The following is a 15681-nucleotide window of genomic DNA, read 5'->3' on the forward strand; positions in this document are numbered from 1 at the left end:
TGCTGTGAACATTTCCAAAGCTAAGTTCTCTATATGCAAAAAACTTTATGAACTGCCAATACCATTGTTCATTACTTGGTGTGAATAAGAGGAAAAAAAAGTCCTTCAAGTTGTGCTTATGAGTAAATTCATTGGTGTCTCAGCAGAATGGCTGCCTGAGTGAATCCCACCCCCCACCCCCACACACACACACACACACACGCACAGAGCAGGTGAACAGCTTCTCTCCAGACTGACTGGTTTGGCCAGTTTCCAGGTGGGAATGGGTAAAGAATTCCCTTCTGGCATTCCCCACATTTCCAGAGTCTGTCCCTAGTGTGGCTGCACTGGTGTTTTGATTTCAGATAAGTGCTGGCAGACTGTTAGACACACCCCACCAACCGCCACCCCCCCCCCCCCCCCCGCCCCCTCCCAGAACCCAGTATAAAGCAGTAAATATTATCTCCTGCTGTGGAAGGACAGCCTGTGTTGGACTGAGTAGGAACACTGAGCAGATTTACCTAAATGACAATTTAATCGGTGACCAGACCAGAGAAAGTTAAGTAGGTCCAAATAAAATGCATTATAGCACAGAGAGACACCCATCAAATCCAAGCTGGCGCACTGTAGCAGAATCCAATATTCTCATTCCCCATACGTCCCCCAAACTCTGCAATTTTATTTCCCTCAGATCTGATCTAATTGTTTTTATCAATCATTCATCTTCTCTGCTTGCACTACCATAATAGGCAGCATGTTCTGCATATTTCCAGCCAATACAGTCAGCAGAAACACTTGCTCATCTCCCGCTGTATCAAAACTTTACATCTGATCTTAATTCTTGTGCAATCACCTATTGAATACAGATATTTTTGTCTGCTATATCTAGGTGTGTTATAATCTTATACAGCTCTATCAAAAATATATTCAACTAGTTTACTTCAAAGAAAATAGCAATTTCTTCAAATCAATTCAGTGACTGCATTTTCTTCATCAGTGAACCACTCCAGTAAGTCTGTACTCCACACCTGAAGATCACTCATATCATTCATTGTTGGTGCCTATTTTGTTCCACAAATCCAAATGATGCAAGTTTTCTGCACAACAGCAGTAGCTTTATTATTGGACTGCAGGCGAGAGTTTCAAAGCATCTCTAACGTAGCCGAGTGTCTACTTGCAGAGACTGTTCTTCATGAATCTCTGCCTTACCCACAGAGACAGTATATTTAATAGGAATTAGACAAAGACATATCAGTCACATGGGCGATTGCCATTACATAGTTTAAAGCAGGTAATTATGACCTTACAAAGCTTGATGAATGGCGACGTCCTGTGATAAAGTGTGAATGGATTACAGAAACTGATTATTGTATTGCTCATGATTATGTGTTGATTGGAAGAGATTAAGGCAGAAGGGTTCTTCCTTCAGTAAATGGGGGATTCACTTACCTATGCTAATATGGAGGGGAGGTAAGACAATGGGAGCGGGAGGCAGTTTAACAGGGTTGTGCCCAGGGCTCTCAGTCTTGTCTGGAAAGGGCAAATTCCTCTGTCTGGGGTTACGGGGGAATCCACATGTGTGGCTGCAAAGCGTTCTATTTCGAAGGTACAGTCCGCCTCCCCCTACTGAGGTGTTCTGTCTGTATTGTAAGAGTACAGGCCTTTGGCAGGAGAATGTTTAACCCTTGAGTCGCCAATGCATCCTGAAAGAAAGTATGGAACTGGCCCCTCTGTGGTATTTTAACTTCCCCATCCTGACCAGGAATCTGGTGACCAGAATTGGATGCAATGATTGACTGTGACCTAACTAGAGCTTTGTCAATGGTCAGCATCTTTTCCATGAGTTTGTTATCATTTGCTCTATTAATGAAGCCCAGTATCCTATACGTTTACTCAAAACACTTTATGTTCTCTCTCCTTTAATGATTTGTACACATTGTCCCCCATCCTGCTGTCCTGCTCCCTGTGTCTGTTCCAATCAAATATATATTCCCTTTCTACATTGCTTCTCTCAAAATGCATCAACTTACTTTGTGTTCTAAAGAAGACATATTCCACTCAAAATATTATCTCTCGCTCCACACATTCTACCCCCCGGAAAACAGAACAGGACAGCACCGGAATAATCGGCCCACCGTGTCTGTGCGGATCATGATGCCATTCCAAACTAATTCCATCTGCCTGTACATGATCCATATCCCTGCCAACCCATGTCTGCTTATGTGTCTGCCCAAATGCCTCTTAAACATTGTGATTGTTTCTGCTTTTACCATCTCCCAGGCAAGTACATTCTAGTCACTGACCACCTTCTGCATAAGAAACTTGCTTGACACAACTGTCTTTAAACCTGCACAGATGTTGTTGGAAATGCTCAGCAGGTCATGCAGCATCTGTGAAGAAAAATCAGTTAATGATTAGGGTCTGGTCACCCTTCCTCAGAAACGTTATCGCTGATTTCTCTTCACAGATGCTGGTAGACCTGCCGAACTTTTCACAAAAATGTTTTTGTTTCTGGTTTACAGCATCTGCAGTTGTTTTGGTTTTCATTTCCTTTAAACGTCCCCCCTCTCCCCTTAAACCTATGGCCTCTAGAATTTGTCGTTTCCACCTTGGAAAAAGATTCAGATTATTCACTCTGTGCCTCTTGGGTCACCCCGCAGCCACTGACTTTCTAGTGACAGCAATCCAAGAATTTCCAACCTCTCCCAATCCAGACAACATCCTGGTAAACCTGTTTTCAATCTCTCCAAAGCCTCCACATCCTCCTTATGTGGTGATCAAAACGGCACACAATACCCCAAAGGTGGCCTAATGACAGTTTTATAATCACTCCCCTGACAGAAGAAGGCAAGCCTGCCATCCACCTCCTTCACCACTTTCAGGGAGCTGTGAACGTGCACCTGAAGATCCCTCTGTATATCAATGCTGCTCAGGGCCCTTCCGTTTAGTGCATACATTCCTCTTGCAATGTGCCTCCCAAAATGCATCACCACACATTTGTTTAAATCAGATTTATCTGTAATTTCTCCATATAACCTTCTAACTGATCTTTCTTGCTGTGTCCTTTGACAACATTCTTCACTGTTCACAGCTTCATCAATTGTACCATTTACAAACTTGCTAATTCAGTTGTTTACATTTTCTTGCTAATCACTGATATATGTTGCAAACAACAGATGTCCCAGTTCTGATCCTTGTGGAACAGAGACACTGGCCACAGACCTCCAGCCAGCAACATGTCCCTGCACAACTGTTGCTGGGAGAAGTATCAAAGAGGAGCCTGAGTTTAGCAGCGCGGTGACCTTTATTCAGCGCTCCTTACTTAAGCATGGTGGGAGAGTTCCCTCTCGTGAACTCTGTGGCTTCCCCAGCCAAGTAAGGCTGGGTTTCCTTCATGCTTTCCGGTAATATTTTCACTCGACCTGATCTCCTGGGTTTGGAATGTCAGCTCGGATATTTCTGTGCTCCCTTTCCCAGTTTCTGATTCTCTGTCCCTCTGCAACTTCCCCTCTCAGCTCATGCAGTTGCTTTGCCAGTTCATTCAAGAATTGTTTGACCCTATCCTTGCCATTGGACATCTCGGGCACTCCCACTGCCACACCCTGTGGCACCTGCGTAGTCCGTCCGGTCACTAATACAAAGGGGGACTGCCTTGTTCCCTTTGCTGGGGTTGATGTCAATTTAATTAGGATGGTGGGGAGTACTCTAACCCATCTCTGCCTGTCTCTGGGAGGGCCTTAGTCAGACTAGCTTTCAGTGTCTGCTTCATTCCTTCTGCTGTCCCTGAGCTCTGGGGGTGGGATGGGAGATGGGGTTTCTGTTCAGTACCAAACAGGCCACAGAGCTGTTTAACTATGTTCCCTGTAACATGTGTCCCTTGGCCAGAATCTGCAGGGGAATGCTTCCACCCACTGCGTAAACCTGTTTATTAAGACCCAGCAGGATTTCCTTCCCTGAGATTGGGATGGGGGTGTATGTAAAATCTGTAATTGTTCCCATGGGCCCCTGGGTCCCTGCTGCTGCCTCCATTTTATCCTGATTGCTTTCCCTGGCTCATATAGCGTGTACAAAACTACACCCCTTCAACAAAAAGCTGCTGTATCTCTCCCTGTTCCAGGCCTCCCCCTGTAGTGGAGCATCTGATATTGCATTGTATCCTGCCCAATATGGGCTGACCCATGATATGTTTTTAATAACGTTTGTCTTTTACAGTGTGGTGGCACTGCTGGATCATCCAGACTCTGTCTTGTCCAATTACTGCCCCACCCTTTTCCCATTCCTCTTTCTCCTGTTGTGGGACTGTTTCTGGGAATATCTTTAAACCTTCCTCTCTCACTTCTGCAGCTCCTGCCACTGCCATCTCCTCAAATGTCTGCACTGTTTCAGTCAGTATTTTACCTGCCTTATCCACATACTCACTGCCCCGTTGGTGTGGGGTTTCTACTTCCCTGTGAGCTCTAATCTTTATTATTGCTGCTTCACTGGGAAAGTTAGCTGCTTCCACTAACTCTCTGACCGGTTCCTCATGCTCTATGTGGCCCCCAGACAAGGTGATGTACCCTCACCGAGCCCAGACCAACACATGGTCATGAACAATACCAAAGGCATGCTGACTGTCTGTGTATATGCTGACTCCCTGACCCCTGGCTAATGTCCGTGCTTCTGTCAGGGCTTGTGATGGTTCTGCCAATTCTGGCCTCCACAAAAGGCCTCCAATAATTAAACAATCTAAAGTTTGCCTTACCCTTTCGCGATGTGCAGATGGATAGTTTTAAAATCATGGTCTTTCGTTCCACTGGGATTATCCCCTCTGCCTTCCTGATTTGATCTCCCTGATATGATGTCCCAGGTACGCCTCTACTTACCTTCCCAGTTGCACTCTCTGTGGGTTAATTTTAAGCCCGGCCTGCCTGAACTGACACAATACTATGTTTAATATTTGGATATGTTCTTTCTCACCAACTGAGGTAATGAGGTGTTGGTAAGATTAAATAGACTAACTCCATCAGCCATACATCGGTGGGATATAATGGAATATTATGGGATCCCTGAGATAACTGGATCCAGGTGTACTGTTTTCCTTTGATAGTAAACATCAGCTTATTCTGCCATTATGGACCAGAACCCATTCACAATATCAAGGGCTGAGACTATATCCTGTTGCGATTTCAATCCATTAAATACAGTGGTGTGGTTTGCTACTGTAGGATACTCTTTAGTGGCGGATTTACTGAGGGAGGTATAATCAATAGTGAGGTGGGATGAGCCGTCTGGATTCAGTGAATTAGTCTGGGATACTGTCGGTCTGACTGTTCCCTGCTTCTCTCAATCTGTCACTGTCATAATTATTGCCTCCTCAGCCCCAGCTTTAATGGGATCCTGTTTGTGTGGGGAGTGAGAGGGCCCTCGATCTTTACAGGATCTACAGATAATAACCCACATTCCTGTTTGAGTTCCCCACACTGCTGTTTGGGTCCTAGCTATAACTCCCCAGATTCCCTGACTGTTCCAGTCTCCCTGCAAGGTATCTACCCTGGAGATGTCGCCTCTCCTTTGCTTCCTGTCCCGGGCCTGTCCAGGTTGTTCCCATATTACAGTTTGTGTCTCTACATCAATAGTTGCTCCTAACTGTTCTAAAATGGCAACTCCCAGAATGGTCCCTTCCTCAGTTTCACACTCCCATATCTGAGTATATTTTGCCATATCGGTGATCTGCATCGGATTATTTTATCCAGCTTCCTCGATTCCCTCTCCAAATGCTCTCATTTTAGTAATTGAGAGGGTGGGGGCAAATCCATATCGGTAACTGATATAGCTGCTCCTGTATTAATATTTATTAATACAGCAAACACAGCATCAATAAATATTCATGGGCTCTGCATGTGCCTACGTGAACACAGGCCACACACAATGTGAACATCTATCTCCCTCTCTCTGCCTCCGTTCCTTGGCTATGTGCCCTTTCCTGCTTCCCTTGTAACATTGTGGGTTTGATTACCCTCCCTGGACTGAAGCTATTCCTCTGTGTTTCTGCGTTTGCCTCAGCTCTCATGACCAATTCAGCATTTGGTTAGAATTATCTCCCACTGGGAGTCCCATGTTTATAATTACAGTTAAATGGGGTCCCATGTCATCTTTTAAACACATCAAACCTATTTCATCATCACAGTTTGGGGTTTGGTAATCCCCCGTGGTCCTTACACACCTCAGGCTTCCTCTCTGTATGATCCTCGATATTACCCTTGGGTCCCTGAGACACCAAGGTTATTTTAGCCCATTCAGCCTGTCCCCTCCCCAGTGTGTCCCTGTAATATCTGTAAATGCCTGGAGCCACTGATCAGCTGTGCACTGGGAGGAACTGGCTCACACACCCACCCTCTCATTGCAGGGACAGCTTCTGCTGTACACGTCAGGGCATCTTGGCCTGAGAGATCTTGGCTGACACCATCTTCGGTGAGACTGTGTACCTCAATTAATTCATCCATATTGTCTCAATAAGGCCCATTATTACCATTTCTCTATCAGGCTGGGTGTTCATTCACCAACACCTGTCATTCAGCCGGGTAAACGGTTAAGGTTTGGTTTCTGTCAGTTCCCTTTGTTGCTCCCTACTGTCTAGCCACGTTGAGCTTTGATGCCGAGCGGTGCCATGGACACGGCCTTCTGGGCCTTACAGGGCGGTGGGTCATCCCACCCATTGCCGTCCCTCTGTTGATACGTGGGCGCTTCATCATCTAACCTGTTCTACCCAGTGTCACCATCCTCACTGCCTTCTGAGGAGAGCGGGGCACTAGGTACATCCCCCACTGTGACTGCCAGCTGGCCCTTTGGCTTTAAGGCCTCACGTCTGAGAGGCACCACCTTCACTTGTTCCTATTCCCCATAATAATGTAACACATTCTGTCCTTCCAGGAATAAAACAGAACAAAATGTGAATTTGGTTTTACTTGAAATATTTATAACTTGACATTCACTTTACAGATCTATAGAGGTGAGAATTGTACTGTGATTATTTAAGTGAATTTAACATGATCATACAGTGAAAATAACTCTTAACATCAACGACAATGAATGAACTGAATAATATGTGATCATTTGTACCAGTTCTTGCAATGAAAATTCGATTTTATTTTAATGCTTGTCACCCATTACACCATGGGCATTGTTATTAGGGAATAAAGTAATGGAAGGATATCAGAAAAAATAAATAGACTTTAATTTTAGCTTCACTGCAATAATGAACCAAAACAATATTTGGAAATATGGTTAAACTACATAACAAAGTTTCCAGTGTCATTATTAACATGAAAACTATTTTAGTTTGCAAGTTGTTTTGCTCTAAGAATAATTGGAAATGAATTGTGATTATGAATTGACCATTTAAAATGTACTTTGAAGAGAATAATTAGATATATTTTTGGAGGAAATTAGGGAAGGAAATAAATCTGTATACATTGGTATTAATAGTTTAAAAATGTTTGGAAGTTGACTGGGATTATTTGATTGAGAGAGGCTGCATGATTATAAAGACTAATTCACCTTTTTCATTGCATTGTTGGTTTCACTAGAATCTGTTGTGGTCTAAGCTCTTGTTGTGTGCAATGGACTGTCACTAATAGCTTCATTAACCTGCGAGTCTCAGATCAGGTTTCCTTTGTCTGTAAGTCAGTCTGTAAGTGCGCGACACACCTGCTTTTCTGAGGGGAAACAGAGACTCTTTTCAAAGGAAATAAGTGGCAGTTCACACACCAGAGGCAGGGAAGTGTTTTTCTGAAGAATTTCATTGTCTATCTATAAACCGATGGTATCTGTGTTTGTCAGTTTGTGGAGGTTTCAGCCCTTTTGCTCTCAGCTGTTTTATACAAGCAGTTGTTTCATTATGTCTTTGCCAAGAATGTTGTTTACTTTCCCCTTTTACTGTGATTGTGCAGGTTAGAATATTCTGTGAATCAATAATGTTCAGTAACTGAACATTGAATAGTTTAGACTCTAACAGAGCAGGGCCTTGTTTTCAGCTAATTATTCACTTCCATTTCCTGGTTGTGTTGAATGTTACAGAAACAGGCTCTGAGCAATGTTTCCATTCACTTGTTTTGGAGTCACTGACAGCCACGTGGTCAGTCAGTTTCAGGCTGAGGGACCAGTTTCTCTGTCCTATTAGATGGTGCTCACTTGCTCAGTTTCCGATGGCTCACCTCAGCGTCAGTCCATCAGCTGCTGAAACCCTGCATCCAGCATTTGTTCCCTCTCACCGTGACTACTCCAATACAGTCCCAGCTTGTCTCCCACATTCTACCTCCATTACCTCATGATCACCTCAGATTTTGCTGTCTGTGTCCTTGCAGCAAGTTGTGTCAGACACTACCTCAGTTTTAACCTGATCTACATTATGTTCAGAAAGATATTTTCAAAATTTGGTTCACTGCTTTTAAACCTACCCGTGCCTTCACCCTGTCCTCCCTGCGTAGTTCCACACCTCCCTGGGGTATCTGCACTTATCCAATTCCAGCTGTGTGAGGGTTTCTTACTTTGTTCTCCTCCCTGTTGGGGGCTTTAGTTTCAGTTGCCTTGAACCTAAACTTGGTCATTCTCTTCCCCCATTCCCTTCAACGCTCCTTAATTCTCCCTGTTTGATCAAGGTTTTGGTTCCCACCCTTTGTAGCTCGGGAACAGTCCTGTGGTATCATTGCTGAACTGTTAATGCAGAGACCCAGTGAATATTCTGGGGTCCCTCATTCGAATCCCACCACGGCAGATGTGGAACTTGAATTTAATAATCATCTAGAATTATGAGTCTATTGATGAAATTATTCTCGATTGTCAGGAAAAACCCATCTGGGTCACTGATGTCCTTTACGGAAGGAAACGGCCATCCTGACCTGGTCTGGCCTACATGTGACTCCTGACCCACAGCAATGTGGTTGGCCCTTACCTGCTCTCTGGGTAATAAATGCTGCCCACAGCCAGTGGCACCTACACCCAGTGAATGAATTTTAAACAAATCTCTCATTCCTTGGATCATGTGAGAGAGAAGCAGAAGGTGACCATTCGGCCCCTCGACCCTGCTCCACCATTCAATAAGACCAGGCCTGATCTGTTAGTGATTTCTATTCCATCTCCCCTCAACGTCCCTTCACAAGAATCTATCAAATTGTGTCTTAAAAATACTCAGTGAGCCCACCTTCTGTGGCAGAGAGTTTCAAATTTGCACAGCCCTCTGATGGGAAACAAATATCATCATCGCTGTCCTGAAAGGGTGAACCCAATTTTAAAGCAGTTCCCTCTCGTTCAGGAATGACCCACAAGTGGAAACATCCTTTCCACATCCACCTTATCAAACCATTCAGGATGTTAGATACTTCAGTCATGTCACCCCTCACTCTTCCAAACTCTAACTGTAACAAACCTATCCTGTCCAACCGATCCACATTTTATTTCTGTCACGCCGGGTGTGAGTGGGGTTGAAATGTTATGTTATGTTTATTATGCAGTGAATGTGTTGCTTCACTGTGTGGGGTCTAAGAGTCAACATGAGCCATACTAGCTTCCCTGTCTCACTGTATTACATATATCTTACATCACTGTCGTGTTTCCATCCCTCCCTACCTCATCGAACTAAAAAGAATGACAGAGATCGAGAAAAGTCGTTAGAAAATTTGTTGTTGCATAAAAGGTATTTGGTCTGTTTGTAGAGATTGCATTGTAATTGTAGTAACCAGTTAATTAAAAGTTACTGACAAAATATTTTAAGAGGATCTACTGTTGGTGGTGGAAATGCTGCTAGTTCATATAAGAGAGGGCTGGGGTGAATACTGTACTTGGTTTTGATGAGAAAGTTGAGCAAGGTCAGATTCGTTTATCTTTGTCAATAAGGGGCAGAGATTGCAGCTAGGACAGTGTGGAGCTGGTTTGATCTTGTAGTCATTTTAAAAATATTTCTTTGATGTGATGTGGGTGTCACTGGCTGGGCCCAGCATTTCTTGCCCATCCCTAGTTGCCCTTTAGAAATTGGTGGTGAGCTGTCTTCTTGAGCCGCTGCAGCCTACCTGCTGTGTGTATACAGCACAATACCTTTGGGGTGGGGATTTCCAGGATTTTGACCCAGCGACAGTGAAAGAACAGCTATCTATTTCCAATTCAGGGTGATTAGTACCTTTATAGGGGAACTTGTAGATAGTTGTCTTTCCATCTAGCTGCTGCCCTTGTCCTTCTCGATGGAAGTGGCCATGGGTTTGAAAGGTGCTGGTTAGTGAATTCCTGCAGTGCATCTTGTAGATAGTATACACTGCTGCTACGGAGCATCAGTGGTGGTGGTGGGGGGATGGGGGGTGGGGTGGATACCTGGGGATATTGTGCCAATCAAGCGGGCTGCTTTGTTCTGGATGATAACAAATTTCTTGAGTGTTGTTAGGGCAGCACTTTCCAGGCAAGTAGGGAGTATTCCATCACACTCCTGACTTGTGTCTGGTAGCTGTTGGACAGGCTTTCAGGAGACAGCAGTTGAATTACTCTTGTAGCCACCGTGTTTATGTGGTGAGACCAATTCAGTTTCTGATCAATGATTATTCCCAGGATGTTGATCGTGGGTGTTCAGTGATGGCAACACCATCGAATGTCAAGGGATGGTGGTTAGATTATTTCTTATACGTGATGGTCATTGCCTGCATTTGTGTGGAATGTATGTTACTTGCCCCTTGTCAGCCCAAACCTGGATATTGTCCAGATCTTGTTGTACTTGGACTTGGACTGCTTCAGTACCTGCGGAGGGAATTAATTATTAACGTTCAATAACCATGGAATTATGCAAATTCCTTTTTCTATCACATGTCATGGACTGTATCTTGTGGTCACTCTGATATTCACTTTGGTTATCTCCTTACTCTCTTCCTGATTCAGACACAAATGTTGGATCATCGATCAGGATAAAATTACATCAATTTCTCCTTCTTCACGGTGCACTGATAGATTTTCAAAATCTAAGTGTTGCTAACATCGAATTGTTGTTCAGTTCAGTAGGGGGTATAAATGTGTAATAGTGGCTCAGTACATGAAGTAATGTGAAGATATGGCAGTGTACAAACTCACAATGATTGTGAATATCAATTTTTATTTTAACCATATAAACACAGTTGAATTGTTTTAATTATATTTGACTTCAATGCTCACATTCATTGTATTTCTGATCACAATAAGAGTGAACTATTTCTTGTGACAAAATTATTTAAAATTCATGTCACTTTTTTATGAACACAAAATCGAATCAACACCCGTTTGTTCTCTCCTTTACCCATCGCAGTCAAGTTTGAATTGTACTATGCTAGCTTGGTACAGCACGGAAACAGGCCATTCAGGCAGCCCGGCCAGGTTCCCTAAACGAAACTAGCCCCATTTTCCTGTGTTTGTTCCATATTCTTCTGGACGTTTTCTATTCATGTAACTGTCCAAAAGTCTTTTAGATGTTATAATTATACCAGCCAACGCCTTTCCTCTCACAGCTCATTCCATGTGAGCCAAACACACTTTGTGAAAAAAGTTGCCCCTCAGATCCCTTTTAAATCTTTCCCCCTTACCTTAAATATAATTTAATAATATAACACTGCAGAATCTTTATGACTGCAAAGTTATTAAAAGTTGAGAGGTACTTAGAAGCAGCATAATAACATTCATGGTTTAGTCAGTGACCGGAAGCAAATAAATTCAAGATATTATGAACATTACAATGAACAACAGACACAAGTTGAGAAAATGTTGGATTGAAAAACAATTCAGAAGACACTTAGATATTTTCTAATCAACTCTGATGTGCTTTGACACATCTCTGTTGAAGGTTGGAATTGAACCCATACCTCCTGGTCTTTCAGTACAGACATTACCAGAGCCCTACATAATGTTCCTATGCAAGAAGGGCAGGACTATAATCACTTACTTACTGTGGTTACTCACAGGGAAAACTGCTCAAATATTTATTGTGATAATCAGACTGGGTTGTATTAGACAATTCCAGTGTGTAATGGACTGATAAAAGGAATTAGTAATTTCTAAAAATGTTGGAACGAAGCGACAATGATCTGAAATAAATATAAATCTCATGATAATCAAGTAATTAAATATGTTTGAAGCAGTTATTTATGTACTCAAAATTAAACTGCTTTGTAATGCACATGACTTGGAAATAAAGCATTAGTCATTCAATGTGACTATCAAGCAAAAGATAATTTCCCTCATTTTCACAAAATTGTGATTTCTAAGAATTCAAGATTTATTGTAAAAGAATAGAGCAAACATTTGTTAATTCTGGTTTGTATACACAAGAAACATGTGAAATTAATATAATGTTTAACATGAAAAAGATTTAGCTCTTATTGTAATAATCAGAAATATAGAAATGTTAGCATTGAAATGAAATACAATTAATACAAGAACGCAAAAAACTGTGGATACTGGAAATCAGAAACAAAAATAGCTGATAACAAATTTAAGAAGGATGAGAACACCCCTTATTGCAATGTAATTGTGCAATATGTTGTAAAGAACTGAAATATTGATGTGAAAACTAGTTAGCCACCTCTTAATTGATAAGACTGATTAATAATCATTTAATTATTTTGAGAATTCAAATGAAAGAGAATGAGATAGTTACTATGAGTGTTGGGTGAGAAAACTTTGCTTGATTGCAGGTGAGTTGACCTGAAACGAGTGTAAATATTTCATCATGATACTGGCACTAAGAAATAATAGATTCAACTCTCATGATGGTGTGATAATTGAAATTACAATTAAAGAATAATTAATGTTGGAACTAAACACTTAAAACGATTCAATATTTTCACAGCAGTTTGTACTAGATATTCAATAAGATCAGTAAACTGAGAATTAAAATATTGGGTTAATTTCAAAACAAAAATCACACCTTCAGAGATTATTCATCAGAATAGTTTTGTCATTGAAAGAAACCTCATTTATTCAAGAATTCTGCATTTTCCTCATTTTCTGTCTTTTTCCCACAGGGATCTGCACTGGAACCCTTCTGTTTGCGGGACAAATATATATAAGTGACATGGATTAAAATCTAATTTGGTGAGTTAATAAGTTTGCAGATGATACAAAGTTCAGTGCAGTTGTGGATAATGTAGAGGGTTGTCAAAGAATGAAGCAGGAAAAAGATAAATTGCAGATATGGGCAGAAAAATTAAAGGCAAAGTTTAATCCATACAACAGTGAGGTGTTTCACTTTGGGAGCTCAAATATTAAGGAAAAGTAGGTAATCGCAGGACCCTGAACAGCTTTGTTGTTCAAAGGGATCTTGGTGTTCAAGACCATGGCTCCCTGAAAGTAACCATGCAAGTAGATAGGGTGGTCAGGAAGGCAAATGGCATGCTTGCCTTTATTGGTCAGGGAACTGATTACAAGAGTCAGGATGGCATGTTGCAACTTTATAAGACTTTGGATAAGGCATACTTAAAGTATTGTATTCACTCCTATTCGCCACATTATAGGACGGGTATGGTGGCTTTGGAGAGCATACAGAGGGCATTTACCAGGATGCTGCCTGGATTTGGAGACGTGAGAAAAACTCAGGTTGCTTTTTTGTGGAGTAGCGGAGGATGGAGGAAGAATTGATGCAAGTCTATTCGATCAGGAGATACGTAAATAGGGTTGACAGTCAAAATGGTTTTCCCAGAGTTGAAACGTCAAAAGTATGTGACATGCGTTTAAGGTTAGGGGAGACAGTTCAAGGGGCATGTGAGGGGCAATTTGTTTTTTACAAAGGGAGTGGTAGGTGTCTGGAATGAACTTCCAGGGTTGGTGGTAGAGGCAGATACATTAGGGCTTTTTAAATGTTCATTTAGATAATTTGGAAGGATATGGACCAAGGGTAGACCGAAGGGGTGAGTTTATTTTGCATTATGTTCAGCACAACGTTATGGGCCAAAGGGCCCATTCCTGTGTTGCACAGATCTTTGAGAGAAAACTCATGTCTAACACATATGACATTTAATCTAATCAATATTCAGTCACTTGTGTCAAAATAGGAATAAAATAAGTAGAGAATGAACTTGACTCTAAGCTAAAGATATATTTTGTCATTTACACAGGTAATGCTTTGGTATTTTTTTTCTAAATTATCAGCTTTGATGGAGATGTGTTGAAAATGTTTGCAGTTACTGATCTGCTGAACCAAAATGACCCCTTTTAAACTGATGATTGGACTAGAAACCTTTCAGAAAACTTGAAAATATTCGGTAAGGTGAGATGCACATCATAATTTAATCCTATATTTCTTATTGCCAATACTCCAATAATGTTTTTTCAAGTCTACACCAAAAATATTGATTTTCCATCCAATGCTCATTGGAAATATCTGAATGCCACTCATTTCAACAACCAAAGTAACCATAGCCTCATCGATTAAGAGATATTTAATGACATTTTGCCAATAATTACTATTTATTTCGGCACATTGTATGTTCACACAGTAATGTGAGATTTATCTTTAATATTCAGTTCACTGACAGCATATTAATAATTTAGTTATTACTAATATCCAATAACTGATCAATCCAGTAAGGGATATAAAAGTGGAAGTATGGCTCAGTACATCAACTGATGGAAAGATATTGCAGTGTTCACTCTCCCAATTATTGTGAATATCGATGTATATTTTGATATGATTTGATTATATTTTTCTTCAACGTGAAGATTTATTGTATTTCTGATCTCAGCAAGGGTTAAATAATTTAAAGCTTAAAATGTTCAAATTTGTGACTTTTTTTGTAAACACGAGAAAAAAAAACTTACATGTGTTTTGTTAGGACGGGCTACCGTCCCGTGTTCGTTTGAAGGAGAGAGACACAGGATCTGATTCAAAATATAAGCTGTTTTAATGAGAGAGCCGTACATAGGACATGCAGTGAGATATTTACTCTTCACTGGAGAAGGCGCGTTCTGAGCTATTGTTCTCTTTGTCTAGCTTTTAGCCCCTCACATCCCAGTGCTACATCCTTATTTGGTAAGAAGCGGTATTCTCTAATAGTATTGGTTCCAGAAGAGATAAGATTCAGTTACCTCAGTATGAGCTACGTGCAATCTAACACGGTTTCAATGTCCTGTTATCTGTTCACCCTCCCTGTGGCCCCATTATGCCATCAGTGTTTCAGTCTGTTCTTAGTGTAACATAATGGCTTACTGTTGTCTAGTGAAGCTAACAGTTTCCAGACTTGCTAGTACTACCTTACGTGAGCACTACCTAACAATAAAGTTTCTGAACACAACCTACCCTTAATAATGCTTCCTAACACTTTGTTCTTCCCTCTATCAATCAGAGTACATTTTGAATTGTTGGAAGTTGTACGTTTGTGGAAGGAAGGGGAGCTGCCTGCAGCTGCATAGTCACAGTGAATACATTTTTGTTTTGGTGATTCCATCTGCTGCTAAGCATTCTAATTATCTTTTCATTATCAGAAAAAAATGCTTTAAACATATTCAGCAGTTGTATTTTTCATGAATTTTCAATAAACGCATGATATATCTATTTATTTTTCCTTCAATTGTCACGATGTTAATTTTTACATAAGAGCCTATATACTTAGTACCATCATTATTGTGAATTACCATTTCATTCTCAGTCCATTGCATAGAAACAGTCAAATTAATTCCCAGCCCAATTATCAGAGTGAACACTGGTTAATTTTCATTTGAGTA

The 15681-nt window shown here is 41.2% G+C and overlaps 1 long non-coding RNA gene across 2 annotated transcripts in view; it reads left to right on the forward strand.

The window, feature by feature from the left end:
* LOC132810184 (uncharacterized) overlaps positions 1–15375 on the forward strand; it is a 28320-nt gene extending 12945 nt beyond the window's left edge. For both annotated transcript variants that reach the window (XR_009642780.1, XR_009642781.1), the window contains exons 3-5: positions 12987–13056; positions 14110–14227; positions 15303–15375. This is a non-coding gene — a long non-coding RNA (uncharacterized LOC132810184). The remainder of the gene's footprint in view (positions 1–12986; positions 13057–14109; positions 14228–15302) is intronic.
* The last annotated feature ends 306 nt before the right edge of the window (positions 15376–15681 follow it).

This window comes from Hemiscyllium ocellatum, unplaced genomic scaffold (genome assembly GCF_020745735.1).
Source record: "Hemiscyllium ocellatum isolate sHemOce1 unplaced genomic scaffold, sHemOce1.pat.X.cur. scaffold_1570_pat_ctg1, whole genome shotgun sequence".
Lineage (NCBI taxonomy): Eukaryota > Metazoa > Chordata > Chondrichthyes > Orectolobiformes > Hemiscylliidae > Hemiscyllium > Hemiscyllium ocellatum.